The 20,479-nt window shown below is 39.3% G+C and overlaps 1 non-coding gene across 1 annotated transcript; it reads right to left on the bottom strand.

The window, feature by feature from the left end:
* Positions 1-18,528: 18,528 nt before the first annotated feature.
* Positions 18,529-18,634, bottom strand: LOC123633715. The gene has a single exon (XR_006733730.1). It is a non-coding gene; the product is annotated as a U6 spliceosomal RNA (small nuclear RNA).
* Positions 18,635-20,479: the final 1,845 nt, after the last annotated feature.

Raw genomic sequence — 20,479 nt, 5'->3', positions numbered from 1 at the left:
TATTGCCATTACCGCAGCATCACTACCACTACCATCACCATCTCCTTCACCAACAAAACCAAAACCAACACCATTACTATCATCAGCTACCATCACTGTCAACACCACTACCAACAACATTATCATCCCTCCCTACTATCATCAACTTCACAAGCACCACCACAACACCACCACCACCATTGTCACTTCATCACTATCACCTTTATCAACGCAACCGCCACCCCCACCACCGTCACCACCCCCGCCACCGTCACCATCACCATCATTCCCTACCATCGCCATCAGCAAACCTACCACCACCAATGCCAGCACCATCACTTCCACCACCACTTCCATCACCATGATTTGTTACCATCACCACCACCTTTCCCACCACCAGTCCTCATCCGCCACCATTACTATCACCTTCACCACCACCTCCATTAACAGCACCATCACCATGGTCAGCTAATATCACCATCATTAACACCACCACCACCAAAACCAGTACCACCAATAGCATTACCTTCACCAACAATCCCAACCTATACAATGGTCATCCTATGCTACCATCACCATCATCTTCACTACCACCACCATCATCATCATCACCATCACCTTCACCACCACCAACACCAGCACCAATGCCAACATGACTATCTTCCACCACCACCACTACTTCCTACCATTAATGGAAACATTTAGTATGTGCCAAGTACTGTATGAATGTTTTACTCACACTAATCTTTTTACCCTCACAATAACCCTCAAGATATTAATATAATAGCAGTATGTTACTGATTAGAAAACGGATGCCCAGAGGTTAGGGCCCTTGATCAAAGACACAGCTAAAGCGTGGCAAGGCTAGGATCCACATCTCTCTGACTCCAAAGCTCATTCTCCGAACTGCCAGCACCTACACTTACTTACTCCATCTCCTGTGGTGCTTTAAAATGTTCTTGCTTACATTTCTCTTGTTGCTTTTGAGACTGAACATTTTTCCATGTGGTGATGAATTGTCTACACTTCCTGTGTGTAGGCTGTCCATTTATTTCCTATGATTTCATTTTAAATAAAAGCTGAATATTGACCTTAAATGATTAGATCAATCCTCTGTTCATTTCTTAGAGTAAAGCTTTCCCTTTGACATTTATAACATATAATTGTCTAACTTCCATACTTTTAAAAAACCCTTTTTTTAGGCTAACGTATCTATTTTATATCTAATTATATCTTAGGGAATCAAAAATGTTTTTCTTTAATTGGAAACAATATGCCTATTTTATTCCATTTTTCTTTTTATATTCAATGTTTTGCTTTGACCAAAATTTATTACAGTATATAATCTGAGGTGTGAATCTCCTGCTGTCCCTGTACTATGACCTGATTGTCCTCTTGCAGGAAATAATGATTACTTCTTTTGTATGGTCTCTTTTTTTGTGTAGTAAGTTCTTATTATAGTTCGAATCTACTTTTGCAATATCTATTCCATCCCCAATTTTTTCCTGCTTTTAACCCAATATCATGAAATTTTGGTCATTGTCACATTTTAAAATCTAGAAGATAAATCGTATAACAATCCCTTTAGAAAAAAAAATTGTGATTTTTTTTTTTCCTGCTTGTTATTTTGGAGGAATCTTAAAATCAGTGTTTCAGATTTTATAAAATATACTATGGAGGCTTTAACTGTTATATAGACAGAGAGTTTTGTTATCTTAAGAATATTTGCCTTTCTATCCATGAATAAGGTATAATTCTCAATTTATTCATAGTATTCTTTTTTTCTATAAGGTTTTATCCTTTTGAAATAATTTTCTCATTTTGAGCTAAAGCATTATCTAAGCATTTAATAATATTTTTATCACCAGAGCATATAGATTTTATAGCATTGTAAAATTATTCACCATCTTAGTCTCAGGATAAAAGTAATTTTAGTGAATTTATCTTTTACCAATTCATCAGCTTTTGCTATAACTGCAAAATCTAGGAAAATAAACAGTTCAAATACTATAACAATTTTCTCTGTTACTTGAAAAAATATTCAAATTTGTAAAAAACTATGACATCTTTAAAGCTAAAACATTTCAGAAAGGTAAGCCAGCCTGGGAAAGAGTGCTAGAAATAGAGTCTCCTGACACATGGATATTCATTAATGTAAACTAAGTTTGGCCGAGCCCATTAGAACTGAATTTTTGTAAAACTGTCATGTGAAATGGAGTTTTGATGCCACTAAACTTCCCTTTCTCCAAGCTCTCTCCCTTTCTTTTTTCTCTCATTTTCCATTGTCTAGGATTCCTGTGTGTTGACTTTGGCAGAGAGTAGCAGTGAAGATGAGGGTGTAAGGTGGAAAAGGACCCCAGAGAAGAGTCTCTGAGAAGTCAACTCAATGCAGGCCTTGGTTGGCCGGTTTTCCCAGAGATAGAGCACTGCCCTGGGTACCAATGGGATCCTGGGATGAGGACCCACCTGGGTGGGCAGCACCTCTCTGAAAGGCAGAGTCATTAAAGTTGGAGGCTAGACTTTGCAGTTCTAGCAAAAGTCGATGAATGCAACATTCATTCATTTATTCAACAAATATCATTAAGCCATGCAGTCCACTAACTACGTGCAAAACGTCTATCCGTGCTTTATTTTTTTAATCTATGAAAGTGAAAGGGGAGAAAATAAAGGCATAGGATCAGGTGAGCTCCTGGGTTCCTTCCACTAGAGAATTAGCATACCTAATATTGAAGAATGGCTACCCTGGGGACTGGGCCACCCAGCTCTGTCAGGTAAAAAGCCAGCATTAGTAAGCGGGTCCCATGAATGCAGTAAGTCCAGATCCCAACCTCTTGCCCTCAGGCTCATTGTCACTGGCTTAATCTTCTCTGTGCAATTTCAGTATCTTCCACCCACTCAGCAAACTGCCTGTTGGTGAATCCCTGTCTCGAACCAAGCACCAATCATTGCTGCGATTCTCCAGACATGTGTCACTCAGCTATTACCATATCCCTGGTACACACCCAAGATGGGTGAGAACTGTTCAGCAGGCCAAGGGAGCCCCCTAACATTGATGTCATTCTTTATATCAGCAGTCCCCAACCTTTTTGGCAAAAAAGACTGGTTTCACGGAAGACAATTTTTCCACAGATTGTGGGGGGGGGGAGGTCGGATACATAGGGGGGTGGCTTCAGGATGATTCAAGGGCATTATGTTTGTTGTGCACTTTATTTCTATTATTATTACATTGTCACTTGCGCTGACTGATAGGGTTTTGATATGAGTCTGCAAGCAATTGATGTATTATGGTCTCTGTACAGTCAAACCTCTCTGCTAATGAAAATCTGTATTTGCAGCAGCTCCCCAGCCCTAGCATCACTCCCTCAGCTCCACCTCAGATCAGGCATTAGATTCTCATAAGGAGTGCGCAACCTAGATCCCTTGCATGCACAGTTTACAGTAGGATTCAGGTTCCTATGAGAATCTAATGCTAGCTGATCTGATGGGGCAGAGCTCAGGCAGTGATGCAAGCAATGGGGAGTGGCTGTAAATGCAGATGAAGCTTTTCTCACCTCCTGCTGTGCGACCTGGTTCCTAACAGGCCACTGACCCCTACAGGTCTGTGGCCCAGGGGTGGGGCACGGCAGCTTTAGATGGTCCATTCACTTATTTATTTGCTCATTGCTTTGTTCTTTCGTTAATTTCTTACTGAGCACAGTTCATGTGCCCCTACTCTCAGGCCTTTCTGCCCAGTAACACAACCGAATCAATTTGTCCTTTCAAGCTGACCATGCATGCCATTCAGTGGATAAACTGTGATGAAAAGATTGTATTTTTGATTTTTGAACTAAATCAAGGTTTGAATGTTCATCTACAAAAATGAAAAAACTCCTTATGATGTTGCGGGTAAAGGGGGAAAAATTAATAGTCATTCACCAACCAGAATGATGTGATGTCATTCTTATGGTGGAGGTCCTTGGATAGTCGTGAGAAGCAAAAGAAATAAAACACAGTATCTGCAAAAAAATATTAATACCTGAGATTGAATATGGGTTGTTAAACTAAGGATGGAAAAAAATTGGGAGCAGAGATTTTTCTCTTGCTTGTTCTTCTGCAGTAATCTTAAAATCAATGTTTCAGCTTTTCTAGACTACACTATGGAGACTTTAATTGTTATTTTAAATTTTTGAGTAAGAGGATGGACAGAGAATTTGGAGGGCAGGGATTCCCAAGAATAAGACTATCGCAAAACACATAAGGTTTGTAAACCATGAACCCTTGGTAATTCACTAATGAAACACTCAATATTCTAAAATGCCACAACAACCATCACAAATACTGAGCATGTTTCCAGCACTGTGCATACACTCTGAAAAAACTAAAATGAAATATAAGATGTCATCCCTAGTCTCAAAGATATTGCAGTCTGGTTGGGGAGATAAGGTTTATGAATGAAAGGAAAACTAATACTAAAACATAGTTTGGGATTAAGCAAAAAGGGTAAAATAAATAAATTTCCAAATGACAAACAGTTGCCAAATGAAACAATAGGAGTGATCCAAGTTTGAAAAATCACTATAAGCTTCAGGGTCAGAGAAGGCTTCCTAGCGAGATAGAACTTGAGCATTTGAACACAAGGAAGACATGCATGAGACCACTTGGGTGGGGAGGAGTTATTGGAAACCAACTCTGGCTGCAACACAGCCCTGGGTCTGCCTGGTGCCCCAGTCAAAACAACTGGCCATTAGAGGAAGCTGAGTAATTGCACAAATGATTAGTTACTTCAGCCCAAATGACCGAAGTGAGAGCCCCGGGCAGATGCAGATGGTGCCCAGGCTGGATGTAAGTTTCTCCTAGTTCTTCAGACACAGTTCGGGGAGATTCAATATCCAGAGGCAAAGAAACCAAAAGAATAGTAGAGATGGAGGCTCTGATAAGGAATTGCAGGCAGAGTTATGTCATTTAAAAGGAATTGAGGCATCAGAAAAGTGCCAGGTAGTCATTAAACAATGCACTTGTTAAACAATACATCCTGAAACGAATGACTACACCTGTCATTTAATCGAAAGGCCTTTTACTTGAAGAAAAATAGTTTTTGCTTCCTTAACTTCTTTTTACTTCTTCTACTATTGTTCAGTGGCTTGAAATTTTCTGCTACTTTTTGAGAAAGGCAATACAAAACAGTGAAAGGGAAGTGGCTGTTAGGAGCCAAGACACCCTGAGGTCCTGGCCTGGTTTTTGAAACTTGACACACATCACTTAAACTTTCTAGATCTGCTTTTTCCCAAGGCGATGGCAATATCACCTACGCTAATTATCTTGCAGGATTGTTTGGGTATGAAGTCAGATGATATGGTTAAACATTTTGGGCACCTTATTTTGAATCCGGTACTTTCATATTCCTTATGTCATTTAATGCTAAGGACAATAATTCCAATTAAATATTAGTAGCCCTATTTATCGATAAGGAAACTATGACTTGGAGAAGTCAAATGGTTTGCCCAAAGCCACAAAGCTATTGCGACCCCAGTTCTCCACATTCCCTTTAATGCCCAACTGATGCAGTTTGAGCCCACGCCCTGCGTGCCTACTCTGTCCTCAATCCAGGGGCTCTTTTGCTTTGAAAAGGTTTGAGACAGAAAGTTGAAAGAGTGCAGTGCTTGCGTTGGGATGTTGTCAGTCTGTGTCAAGCTCCCAGGGAACGGTACAGTGAAGCTACCACAGGAAACAGAGATGGGTTAAGGTATCTGACAGTGTGCCCAAGGCCTGAGCTGAAACCTTTCCATTCTTAAACACAGTACGTTCAACATCTCAGCCTGAAGCACCTCCATTGGGATCATTCCCCAGCTCAGGGATACCTGGGGGTATCAGTTTTACCTTCTGTCTGCAGGATTAAAAAGACATTCTCACAAGCAATGCTCTGAACTTTGGCTGCAAATTATTATAGAATCAACTGAGGAGTTTTCAAAATAGTCCTGGTGTCCAGGCACCACCCCAGACTAACGAAATCAGAATTTATGGTCATGGGAGATGGGAATAAATATTTTGATAGCCCCCAAATGAAGCCAAGTTAGAGAACCATTTGCTCCCATCAAATAGAGGAAGGGTCTCGCCAGGGCAAATCTGAGCTTTCCATATTTTAAGACCCAGATTCTTGGTAGCAGGGAGAAGCTACTCTGGCATCATTTCAAACAGCACCTTTGTGTTTGTTTTGTTTGTGTTATACCAACATGTGGTAAGTTCTTGGGATTCTACCCTAGGTCTTCTTATTCCAGAATACTCTTGTTGGCTTTTAAAAAATAACCTCTTGTATTAACATAGCATTTTATGGCCATCTACTGTGCTTACTCTTGAAAGTCGTTCTCCAGATGTCATTTAAGGATCCAATGTTGATTTTTTTAGAAGTTCATTCTTGTTTAATAGAGAGATATGCTGGAGGTGAGCAGTCAAGTGAGCACAGGAAAGCCAATGCAGGAAAGACTCTCCCACACACAGAGATAAACCCACAGGAAAATTCATCTATGGATAGAAACTTCATTTTACAAAGTGATGTCAGTCTCCCACCCTTTGGCATTTCTTCTCTCTTCTCTGCATGGGGTCTCTTTGGGGCTCTCAGAATCAGATGAACCAAGGCGGGTCTTCTTAAGTGACTGTGGTATAGACTGTCCTCGGAAAAGTCTACTTCCCAGCCCCTCACTTGCAAGGCAGGCCTGTGTCATCAACGTCTTCTCCCCACAAGGCCCTTTAAGATGCAGGTATGACCAGCTTGGGAGGCTCACCGAGTTCCTCTCCGCTGTGGGCAATGTGAGAATAAAGGCAGTAGGAGCGGCTCAGTATGTGCTTATTGAGTGAATGAGAGGAGAGTTCTGAATCCAGGGACAAGTCCATAGAAGAGGGAATTGGCTTCCTAAACACAAATGTGGTTGACTTCACACAGAGGGGGCAGCGCACATATCCCCAGGGAGTGCAGAGGGAGCTGGGCAGAATGTAGCCGGGAAGCCTAGGCATTGCCCCAAAACTTAATTAGAAGTAATTCTTGAGTTCTTGTAAAAATAATTCAGATGGTATAAAAATATTTAAAGTAAAAACTGAAATGTTCTCTCTCCACAATTTGACTATTTTGAAGTAACCACTATTTATAATTTAATGTGTACCCTCCCAAACTCTCTCTCTCTCTTCCACAATTTGATTTTTTCATTTAACAGTATATCACAAACATCTTTCTATATCACTTTATATGTGTTCTTTCTGTGATATTCTTCATTATGTGAATGCACCAAAATGTACCCAAGTGATCTCCTACTAATGGACATTTAGTTCGTTTCCAGTTTGTCCTTATCTCAAACAATGATGCAATGAACATCTTTGAACATACATCTTTGCTCACTTAAGAGATTCCTATCAGTGGAACGTCCTGTTGGGACATTACAAGGCCCAGATTTGTCTTCAACTTGGATAGATAATCAACCCACTAAAAAGACTGTACCAATATATACTTCCTATTCACATGGCAAACTTGCCCACAATTTTTATTACAAGTCTTTTAAACATTTTTACCAATTAAATAAGTGAGAAAATCTCTCACTGTTTCAACTTCAGTTTCTTAGCTAAGTGGCATGACTTGTCATATTTTACTAGTCCATAGATTCCTTTTTCCGTGAACTAACTGTTCCTATCTTGTACCCATAGTCAAGGCTCACCTTGGTGTTTTCACACATTGTATTTTCTCATTTTCACTGGGACACCTGTTGGCACACAGCAAATAGTCACAGTCATGGAAAACAAATTCCACAGAGAGGGTAGGGGCGAGAGAGCCATTTTCCACTTTATCAACATATCAGATCCAGCAACTTATTATTAAAAAGCACTGCTTATATTATTTAGTGTGTAAGACCTTCAAGAACTGGAGCAACCTCTCATATTCTGCAAAGCACATTGATGAGAATAAAATAGGATCTTAGCAAGTATTTGTGGAACACATGAGTGAATGTAGGCATAGAGACTGATGCAGACATATACCACGTGCCTGGCTCTGAGCTAGGTATAAGGAAACAAAGATAAGAAACACCATTCCTGCTTTCTAAAAGCTTGAAGATTTTGGGGGGCTTGAGATATATAAAATGAGAATTTCAATGCAAAAAGTGATTAACAGAGGGAGAATTATATGTCTCCTGTACTTGAAGATCTTAGCTCTAGAGGGCAACAGATACATAAACAAATAACTTTCGTGTACTAGAACAAGAGTAGAGGTGTGTACAGGTGCTATGGGGGCATGAGTGTTAAGGAAGAGGAAGAGGCAGGTGGGTGAGAAAACATGAGGAATGTGTTTCAAGAATCATGAGCAAAGACATGGAGGTAGGAAACAGCAGGGTGTACATTTAGGAAATCAAACTCTTTGGGAATTCCTGGAGCCTGAAGCGACAGCCTGAGGCCACAGCCTGAGGCCAGAGGAGGCCAGCTGGGCAAATGCGGAGGGAGAAGTTAGGGAGCAGGCCCCAGCCCAGCACACCATGCTGGGGAGCATGGTCCATGCTGACCACTGAAGGGTTTTGAGCAAGGCATGGTGTGACCTGACGTGCATTGTAGATGGTACACTCCAGCTACCAGGGGAAGGATGGATGTCAGGGACAAGAGAGAGAGTGCAGCTGGGAAGATTCTATGATTGCTCAGGGATAAGGCTATGCAGTTGCAGTAACAAGGATGAAGAGTGGAGAGATTTCAGCATAGGGACTTTGTGGCTAATTGGATTTGGGATGATACTTGGATTAAACAAAAATATGGGCTTCGTTTCTCATTTCAGTGACTAGATAGATGATGATGTCACTGACTGAGAAAGATAACAGGATTAAGAGAGGATTTGAGGAAGAAGATTGTTAGTGCAGTATTTTGGAAATGTTGACTATGGTATACTCAGCAGACAGTCCTATGCTAGCAAGAAGCTCTCAGGGAATGAAGGAATGAGTTCAGGACGGCACTAGATTTCAAGGTAGAGGCCTATGGGAGCCTCCCCCTTAACTCCCTCATTCATAACCAGGCTTAACTCCCGGGGTAAGTTCATTGTCCCTTTGAGGGCCCAGCACAACTGCAGATCTGGAATGAAGTTTGGCCTCGACTCTTGAGGCCCTTTTGATCCTTAACAGAAGCAGGGGAAGCCCAGCCGTGCAGTTCTTTACTGTTGAATGAGAAGGAGCTACTTGTTGGTTAGTTGTTGAAATTTCCTTCCCCAGACAGAGATCAATTCTGTAGCCCAGTAGTAGTTTGCTTGTGGTGAAAGGAAGATCAGGGTTTGCTGGTACAGGCTGCACCATCAAAGACAAAGGTACTCTTCTTTGTGACTCAGTAGGCTCCCCTGAGCAGCAAGATGGGGGAGAGGGGTTCTCATAGTGCTCACCTGTCTCCATGTCAGCATGAATTAGAAATCTTGCTAAACATTTGTTAGTTTGAATGACCCAGGGCCGAGTTTTAGGGAAGACAACATATAGGATAAGCATCAAGATACATCAGAACGTTACAGAGGCAGTCGTAGCTCTGCCACTGTCAAGTGCAGGGCACTTGGACAAGTTATGTTTTACTTCTCCCAGTCTCCCAATCTTGTTAAATGGAGATAATAAGAAAAATATCTGTTCTCCTACCTCTCAGGACTGCTGTTATGTTAAGAATAATTTTGGAAGTCCCACACAAATGTTGCTATTGTTTGAAGATGTCTGCAGAGAGCCTGCACTTAAAAGGCCTCAGTACACAGTTGTCAAATGAATGGGCCGTGAGCGACATCCATTCCTTTGCCCATTATGGGCTCCTTGAGCACCTGCTGTGTGAGGGACTGTGCTTACTGCCAGGGTTATACAAAGAGAATGGATGCCGTGAAAAGCCATGGAGGAAACTTAAATGGATCTTCCTAAGTGAAACAAACCAGTCTGAAAGGGCTATATGCGGTATGATTCCAACTGCATGACCTTCTGGAAAAGGCAAAACTATGGGGATGGTAAACAGGTCAGTGGTTATGAGGGGCTGAGGGTAGGGAGGGATGAATAGGTGGAGCACAGGGGATTTTTTTTAGGACAGTGAAAATATTCTGTATGATACTATAATGGTAGATACCTGTCATTATTATAAATTTCTTGGCCAGGTATTGTGACCCACACCTGTAATCCCAGTACTTTAGGAGGTCAAGGTAGGAGGATTGCTTGAGGCCAGGAGTTCGAGACCAGCTTGGGCAACATAGTGAAACTCTGTGTCTACAAAATTTTTTTTAAAAAATTAGCTGGGCATGGTGGTGGGTGCGTGTAGTCCCAGCTACTCAGGAGGCTGAGGCAGGAGGATCCTTTGAGCCCGGGAATTCAAGGTTGCAGTGAGCTATGATCACGCCACTGCACCCCAAAACAAGACCTGGTCTCTAAAAAAACTGAATAAATTTGTCCAAAACTATAGAATGCATAATTCCAAGAATAAATGTAAACTATCTAATGTAAACTATGGACTAATGTAAACTGTGGGTGATAATGTGTCAATGTAGGTTCATCAGTACCTACAAATGTATCACTCTAGGGGATGTTGATAGCAATGCGGGGAGGGGGGGTAAATGTGCATGTGTGGGGCAGGGAGTGTCTGGGAAATCTTTGTACCTTCTCCTCAATTTTACTGTGAACCTAAAATTGCTCTAAAAATAGTCTAATTAAAATAGAGAAAGAGCAAGGAGGAGAGAGAATGGACTATGTATACCTTAGAGGAACCTGTAGTTTTCCTGGAGGAGAGAGGACTGTAAACAGATGCTCAAATAGTGATGAATGGGAGGTATAATCACGCATGCACAGTGTAAGTGAGCTCCTTCTCCTCTTATTGTTCCAATATTTTATCTTCACATGTGACAGGTGTATGCAGAGGATCAGTACTGTTTACCGTTCAGACAGGACCCCCTTATCTTTTATTCACTTCAGGGCAAATGGCCACCCAGTGATGAGTGGCTCTGACTACCTGGGGCCTCACAGAAAGGGGCGAGGGGTGCTGTATGGTGGACATTCACAGGTTCCAGCATGCAGCATCTCTGCGACCAGCTATGAAGGAGCAGAGGAGGAGTTGATGTTGACTGATGAATTCAGCCAGGCCACTTTGGCGTGGCTGTTTTGCATGCCTCTGACCTTTAATTTGATGACTTCCCACAAGGAGCCAGTGGCTATGAGTAAGGCAGAGCTTAGGTCAGCATTTTGACCCTTACGCCTTTCACTGGGAGGCTTCATTAAGGATATTAAGCCTGGTAAACACTGATGCAATCGCCCTGTGCTGTGTTAATGAGAGATGAATGACTGGGTCTACACTCAGCTTTATTCATCTTGGGACTTAATTTTATAAGAGAGGAAAAAGTAACATTGGTTGGGTTTATGAGATGGCAAAAGAGCAAGGTAAGAAAGAATTAATTTCAATGTAATTGAATAAACTTCAATGCAATGTTTTTTAAACATAATATCATTCAGATAAAATATCAGCCTTTGAGAGAAGTTTCTCCCATCCTCCTCAAGCCTGGTGTAGTCACAGCCAATGAGTAAAACCAAGTGTGAGGAATGTTGAGATGAAAAACATACATTGCAAAGGTGGCTTAGAGCAATGTTTATCTTTTGTACCCAGGAGTGCATTGCAAACCTTTACAAAGTGCTTTTAAATGAGGAAATTATGAATAGTTACAGGGCAATACAGAACTTCTTTCCTCTAAGTAATTTGCTTGTGGGCAGGGCCCGGGTCTCATTCACAGATTTATCCTCAGCATCGAGCACAGCACCCAGCCCAGATCAGCTGCCCAGGAAATGTTTGTTGCATTTAATGAAATTGAGATATTTGGAGCACTTTCTGCCTTCTCCTTGGAAGAAGGAAATTGAAGCAATTAAAAGTAATACTCTCTGATTTTCTGCCCACCAAGTTTTGTGGTGGTAGGAGTAATCTTCCCAACAGATCATAAAAGATTGCGCAGTTGGGGAAAGTATATGACACAAATAGAATCAAAGCTACTTCCTTGAATACAGATTAAAGAGAACCACTTATTACAGTGGTGCAGAGGTAAATTTTCTCTGTATCTGCCTCACTATGACCAAATATGAACACATAGACATGTTTTATTCTATTTCTCTGAGATCCTAAATTGGAGAGAGATGTATATACAAGGAAATATATGGAAAGGGGAAAGAAAAAGACTTCTGGATCTTAGTCTAGTGCTTTTTAAATTATATCGTAAGATATTATCTCTGTTGAAAAAAATCAGTTCATGGAGACATTGCTTTATGATTTTTATTATTTTATTCTGTAGCTAGCTTTGATAACCTTAAGCCTATACATATAGCCTTTCTCTAGAATTCTGTCAATTTTCTGAACATACTTTTACTTTCATTTTGTATCATAGCTCAAGAGCCTGCAACGATTATACAGTGCTTTCATGAAGATCTGGAACTCTAAAAATAACATTTTTTTATTCATCACAGGATGTGGTCACCTTTTAAAAGTGTATCACTGTGTCATCGACTCATGTCCACCTTATAATATTCCTGAGGTCTTTTGCTGCCATATGGACCATCTCTTGCCCATAACCTTCAATGTTAAGTTCTAAATGATGAGGATATAAATCTCCAGTTGCAAACATCAGAAAATCCAACTCAAGATGGTCTGATCCAAAGAAGGATTTTACCGGCCATCAGGACAGGAAATTTCAGGGACATCAAGTTTTAGGCACCAAGAAACTCAGTAGCTCAGACAACACATTAGAACTTGGGGTTCCTCTTTCCATATTTTAGCCCTTGTTTTTTCTCTGTTGGCTGTACTCTCAGTCAGGCTCTTAGAGGTGGTGAGACAGTATAAAAAGCTCCAGGATCACATCCTAGTATAACTCCAGCAGAAGGAAAAATGGCCTCTTAAACACATTTCTGACAAAAGCCCCAGAATTTTAATCTCATTGGATCCAAGCTGATCATATGTCCATTTTCAACCAATCACAGTGACCAGAGGTTGCAGTGCTCTGATTGGCCAACATGAGTCACCTGTCCACCCCTGAAGCTCCATTAAAACCTAATGGACTCTGAATGGAGAAAGTGTAGATCCCTAAGGAAAACTGGGAGACCCCTTAGTGAAAGGGCAAATGGATTCCAATTGCTAATGATTATAAGAACTGTTTACGTGTCCTTTCAGAACTTCAATCTGTTCAGCCATGGGCATTTGCTCACTTCCCTCAAAACATTCTGCTTTCTACTCCCACCAGTATAGATGCTGGCTTCCTATTCCCCATGTTCCATACCTTGCTTCCCAAGGCCTCTTTTTAACACCATGCCCTTTTTTGAGTTATTAAAGACCATCTCCCATCAGTTGGTGAGATGGGCCTGTTGCCCAAAAAAAATCAAAAATGTAGATCAAAGTAATACTAGTCAACAGTTGTGGGTTTTTTTGGAATTTTGCTACATGTATTTATCTTGGAATCTGTCCAGGACTTTTTTTATGCATTTGTGTAATAGTTGTATCTTTTATGTGATCTTGCCAGAGCTAAAGTAGGCGCTTGTTCATTAAGTGAGGACAATCACCAGAGCAGTAAATCCTGCCAAAAATGCATGGTGATGCAACAGAACATGACCTCAGATCACTTTCTCCTGTTTTGCCTCCCATAATTTCCTTTTTCTAGGGCTCAGTCTATGTTTTGTTGTTGCTGTTGTTGTTGTTTTTGGTTCATCTCTAGGTGTCTCTTAGTTTAAGCAAAGTAAAGGAGGATTCTAGGATCCCTAGGCCTAGCCATTCCTTATCCAAGACCAGTAATTCATTAATTCCAACAATTCAATAAGCAATTTCTAAATCTCTAGTAGCATCCCAACCTTCTCCAGCCCCATCCTATGTGACACACACAGTAAAGCATGATGGATAATAGTATGGGCTTTAACCATGAAGAGACCTGTGTCAGAGTACCAGCTCTGATATTTATAACTACCCATGTGACCGTGGACAAGTTACTTAAACTCTTTAAGTCTTTGTTTCCTCATTCATGAAATGGGACTAATAGCACAGCCTCATTGGGTTATTATGGGCGTGAAGTGAGATGATAAGGGATTGAGAGTTCCCAGCACATGGTGGGTTTCTGGTAAATGTTAACTATCATTATTATTTTATTGCATAACTCTTTCATATGTTTTAATTCAAAATTAGAATCTTTATAAAAACTCCACACTGTAATGTCCATTTCACTGATGTAAAAGCAAAATCCCAAAGAGAGGAGGCTGTGAATAAAAGAAATGCCAGTTATTCCTTCATTCATTGATTCCATCAACAAGTATTTATTGAACATGTACACTGTACTTGCCATATTATCAGTTTGTTTACAAGTGTGTAGCAAAGGACTATTGCAATCTGTGAGTCATGCCAAAGAAGCATGAAACTGGATTCCTGTCCTCAAGAAGCTTCCACTCTTCTGGGAAAGACATAACTGAATCTATGGAGGAATAATACAGGAATGAAGACTGCTCATCATCAGAAGGTGATGTGCATGCCCTCAGAGAGTTCTAGAAAGAGCATGAGCAGAGTCTGGCACACAGAAGACACCCCCAAAACACTGGTTGAAGAAATGAGTAGTGGGTGAATCAGTGGGATGAATGAGTGATGGTTGTTGACAAAGACTCTGGGCTTCAGTCCAGCTCACTCCCAGGCGTTTCCCTTTGCTAAACACCAGTAGGCAGACTGCTGTGGGGACAAAGATCACTGGTAATATTGGGCACACCCAAGGGCACCTTAGTTTATAAAGGAATAGGTAGAACTAGCAACCCAGCCCCATCCTTCTTACAGCTCAATCTGTGACCTCATGTGGTATGACCTCATGGGGTGTGACCTCTCCTGGACTTACCTTCCTCATCTACACCCACTTGTTCCTCCCACAGAGACACCACGTGACTGGTGCTTCTGTAGCTGTCATCAAAAGCTGCCAGTTTAAACCTCAAGTCCTTGGGATGTCTGAGAGATACTCTGCAGAGAATATAAGGGTAGGACAACCTAGTTTAACTCTCATAGAAATAGCTGCTCCTCTGGGCAAAGTGAGTGGCTTCAACTAAGTACCATTAGGTACATAAAAGTTGGGACTTGTAACTAATGATATGCTTGTGCTCTGGTACTGGATAGAGTGAGCATTTCTGGAAACTCTCCACATAAGCATCATCATTGTTTTACAGTATTGCTCCTCTCATCACATACACACATGATAATAAGTAAAGTCCCAAAATGTTATATACTGTATGGTTTCATTTACATGACATTCTAGAAAATAAAATTTTTTAAATATGCTGATTTTGTTTTGTTTTTATTTTAATGAAGTTTTGTTCTATTTTACTGATTGCCTTAATTAGGAGCACTAGGTCTAGTAGAATAAAGATTTGTTTTCTTTTCTTTTTGAGACAGAGTCTGTCTCGCTCTGTTGCCCAGGCTAGAGTGCTGTGGCGTCAGCCTAGCTCACAGCAACCTCATACTCCTGGGCTTAAGTGATCCTCCTGCCTCAGCCTACCAAGTAGCTGGAACTACAGGTACATACCACCATGCATGGCTAATTTTTCTATTTTTGATAGAGACAGGGTCTCACTATTGCTCAGGCTGGTCTCAAACTCCTGAGCTTGAGTGATCCTCCCACCTTGGCCTCCCAGAGTGCTAGGGGTATAGGAGTGAGCCACTGTGCCTGGCCAAGATTTGTTTTCTATTTTTGCAGTTAATGGTAAGATGAGTTCTGATTTTAGGGATTTGAAGAAAAGAATGTGTGGAAAGAGCATGTGGAAATAGAACCTGGTGGCTTTACCTTTTTTGAAATTATTTAAGCATTTTGATCATGTTTTAAATTACATACAGAAAATTCACTCTTTTGGTATGCAGTTCTGTATGTTTCAACACATACTGAGATGTGTGTAACCATCACTACAAACAGGATACAAAGCAGTTCTGTCATCTGACAAAATTCCCTTGTGCCACTTCTTTGTAGTCAAACCCTCCCCTACCTCAATCCCTCGCAGCCACTGATTGCTCCATCCCTATATTTTATTTTGTAGGATGTCATGTAAATGAAACTATATGGTATATAGCCTTTTGAGACTTTACTTATTATCATGCATTTGAGATCTGTGTTCTACACTATTAATAGTTCATTCCTTCTTATTGCTAAGCAACATATCAATGTAGGAATTGTATCACATTTTATTTATTTACCCACTGAAGGACATTTAGGTTGTTTCCAGTCTAGAGCAATTATGAATAATGATGCTATAAACATTTATGTACCAAGTTTTCGTGTGAACGTAAGTTTCATTTCTCCAGGATAATACCCAGGAGATGGTAAATGGACCATATAGTTAAGTGTATGTTTGACTTTATTTGAAAATGCCAAACCATTGTCCAGAAAGACTGTACACTTTTGCATTCCTACCAACAATGTGTGAGAGTTCAGTAGCTCTGCATTCTTGCCAGCACATGGGATTTTCATGAGTGCATGTTTTAACCATTCTAATAGGTGTATTGTATAGGGGTGTGTGTGTGTGTGTGTGTGTGTATATATATATATGTATGTATTTTTTTAATTTTCATTTTTCTACTGAAGAATGTTGAGAATATTTTCATGTATTTATTTGCCATTAGTAGATCTTATTTAGTAAAGTGTCTGTTCAGATACTTTGCCTATTTTTTTTTTTTTTTAGTTTGGTTGTTTGGTTTTTTGAGGGGTTGTGAAAATTCCTTACAAATCCTAGATACATATCCTTTATTTCTTCCTCTTCTGATTTCTAAAAGAGATTGTATAGAATTGGTGTAATTTTTTCCTAAATGTTTGGTAGAATTCATTAATGAAGGCATCTGGGCCTGGAGTTTTCTTTTCTGGGAGGGTTTTCAGCTATGAATTTAACATCTTTAATAGACACAGGATTATTCAGGTTATCTACTTCTTTTTGAGTGAGTTTTGTCAGTTTGTGCCTTCCAAGACTTGGTTCATTTTACCCAAGTGGTCTAATTTATGTTCAGAGAGTTGTTTGTAGTATTCCCTTAATTTTTTTATGTCTGTGGAATTTGTAGTGATATCCCATTGTTCATACCTGATATTGGTAACATATATCTTCTCTTTTTTTCTCTTGATAAATCTAGCTAAAAGTTTATCAATTTTATTGATCTGTTTAAAAACAGCTTCTGATATTATTGATTTTTCTCCATTGTTTTATATTTTCTTCATTTTCACTAATTTCTGTTCTTATATTTATTATTCTATTCTTTCTGCTTGCTTTGGGTTTAGCTGGCTGTTCTTTTTCTAGTTCCCTAAGGTAGAAGCTTAGATTATTGACTTGAACCTTTGTTCTTTTCTAAAATAAGTGTTTCATGTATAAATTTCTCTATAGACACAGCTTTCCCACAAATTTTGATATGTTGTATGTTCATTTGCATTCAGTTCAAAATGTTTCCTAATTATCCTTGAGACTTCTTTGTTGATCAGTGAATTTCTTAAAAGTGTGTTGCTTAATTTCTAAATATTTAGAGGTTTTCTGGATATCTTCCTGCTATTGATCTAATTGATTCCATTATGGTCAGAGAACACACTTTGTATGATTTCATTCTTTCAAATTTAATAAGGTTTGTTCTGTAACTCTGAATGTGGTCTGTTTTGATGAATGTTCCATGTACACATGAAAATAAAGTATATTTTGTTGTTTGGGGGGGATATTCCATAAGTGCTAATTAGGTCAAGTTGATTGACAGTGCTGTTTAGGTCTTCTATATTCTTGCTGATTTTTTGTCTACTTGTGCTATCAATCACTAAGAAAGGAGAACTGAAGTCTCTAACTATAATTATGTATTTGTTTCTTTCTCCTTTAAGTTCCATTAGCTTTTTCTTCATCTATATTGAAGCTCTGTTATTAGGTATATACACATTTATGGTTGTTATATCTTCTTAGTGAGTTGACCCTTTCATTATTATGTAATATCCCCCTGTATCCCTGATAATTTCCTTATTCTGAAGTCTATTTTGTCTGATATTAATACAGTTACTAGCTTCTTTTTTTTTTTTACTAGTGTTTACATGATAGGGTTAGCTTTGCCATTCTTTTAATTTATGAGTAACACTGTGTTTGCAGTGAATTCTGTAATAGCATATCATCAGATCTTGAGGCTTTTAAATCCAATCCAACAATCTCCAGTTTTTAATTGATGTGTTTAGACAATTTATATTTAGTTCAAGTATTGATATGATTGTATTTAGGTGTACCAATTTTATTATTGGTTTTCTATTAAATATTTGTTTTCTTTTTCCCCCTTTTCCTGCCTTTTAGATTATTTGAATATTTCTTGCCATTCCATTTTAATTTATTTATTAGCTCTTTTAATATGTCGCTTTGTATAATTTAGTTGTTTCTTTAGGGGTTACAATATACATTCCTATTTTTTGTCAGTCTACTTAGAGTTAATAGTTTACCATTTCAAGTGAACTATATAAACCTTAACACTATATAAATCCCTTTGCCCTTTATATTACAGATGTCATATTACTGAATTTCAAAATATAAAAAATCCTATCGGATATAATTTTTGCTTTCAACAGTCATACAAAAATATGACTGTTACACAGATTTGCATGTCATCCCTTCATTGGAGCCATGCTAATTTTCCTGTATGCTTCCAATTTTTGTGTATGTGCTGCCAACATGATCAATAAACAGGTTTTTGAAGTGCTTTCCTGGTAAAGATTTATTTGAAACTTGCTCCAAGTTTGTGAAACTATGGGATGAAATTAGAAGCACAGTGTTTTTCTCTGACCAAAGCTAAAATTGATGGTAACCGATTATGCTTTGACATTATAGAGTATAAAATGAAGTCCTCTTACCTTGAACTAAGGCATAGTATAAAATTAAAAACTGGAAATATGCATAGAAATAGCTTATGACCAAAGACGACTTTTTTTTTTACAACATGAAGGTTTATAATATCAAAATTGTTGGTTTTCTGAGATTTATAATATCTGAAGGTTTATAATATCAAAACTATCAATAATTATACCAAATGAGAGGTATTCTAGAAATTGTGATTAAAAGGGAACTGTCCCAGTTTCCAATAAGCAGTAGATATTTGGAGAAGATAAAATGAAAGTTAACCCTGCCAGGTTTGGGATTAAGGAAAGGGAGGTCATACCACACATTGTTTAGAGCATAGTCAAATAAAATGGGCTAAAACGTGTGTAAAATATTTTTCATTGAAAAAAACAAACAATAAAAACCCCTCAAAGGCATTTTATGCATATAATATTATTTACTTCTGCCACATTGCTATTAAAAATATTGTCCACACTCCAGTGCAGGAATGTGATGAGTCTGTGCATCATGCAGAGAAGGCACCAGTCTCACTCTGTAACCTTGGTCCTCCCTAGAGTATGTAGTCATTGGCTCGGAATGTACAGCTGTGAAGGTGACTGTTTCTCTCAAGGATTCGGTGATGTAAGTCTGAAACCAAGGTGGAGGAGAGCAATTAAACCTCACCTTGACTGAGCTATAATACACCAAGAGGGTTGCAAGTTGGGCTTGGTGACTGCTTTCTTCAGTGAGAAGGAGACACTTGCAGTTGGAGTCTGTGGGAAAGCAGCCACCAAAAAGGGTGGTCAGGACACCTTGCCCCCTTTTCTGCCTGTCAGATGCCTGATCTTTCAGGAAAGTTGGGCTGAAGTGCCTTTTTTTCCATGACGCCTTTCCATCTCCCCATCCCAACCATGGGCAATAGTCTCTCCACATTCCAGCTTATATAGTCCCTCCGTCTGCTCAATTCAGGTGGCAGCCTTAGTTTTCCTTTCATGTGACTATTATCTTGAAATGGATTTTAATCTCCATTCAGACCAGGAGATGAAAATCTCCCTGGTTTCCCCCAAAATGACTTAAACAGTTTGCACTTAGTTTGAGAGAAGAAGTTGGTAGAGTAGTTGAGAACACAGGCTCAGTCTGTCTGGGTTCAAATCCTGATTTCACCATTTTATAGCTAAATGAGTTAGGGCAAGTTACTTAAGCACCCCATGCCTCGGTTTCCCCATTTGTCAAATTGGGATAATAATACTATTTGTAAAGACTAAAGAAGTTAAGACACATAAAGTACTCAACATTATTGGCTGGCACATAATAAGTACTATTACTTATTTTTTTATTAAGTAGTTCATTCTTTCTTATAAAGCTGTGAACAAATACATATTTGTAAGGAAGGCAAGACAGAGCACAAACAGGATTAACTAAAGAGAAGGTGAAGAAAGGAAAGACTGTGACCATGTTCTGGGTGCAAAAGACCTGGTAACTATTTGTAAAAGAAATGAGGTGTGGAAATGTATATTGGTACAACCACTTTAGAAAACCATATGGCAGTATTCACTCAAGAAAAACATTCTTACACTCTACAACTCAGCAATTCCAATCCTAAGTGTATATCCTAGATATACACTTGGATCTAACCAAAGGATGTTTGATAGGTAGAACAGTTCATAGCAGAAGTATGTGTGACGGTCATTAACTGGAAACTGTGCAAA

The sequence above is a fragment of the Lemur catta genome, chromosome 2, assembly GCF_020740605.2.
Source record: "Lemur catta isolate mLemCat1 chromosome 2, mLemCat1.pri, whole genome shotgun sequence".
Taxonomy (NCBI): Eukaryota; Metazoa; Chordata; class Mammalia; order Primates; family Lemuridae; genus Lemur; species Lemur catta.
The sequence above is the reverse complement of the archived record's forward strand: the minus strand, read 5'-3'. Positions and strand labels throughout refer to the sequence as shown.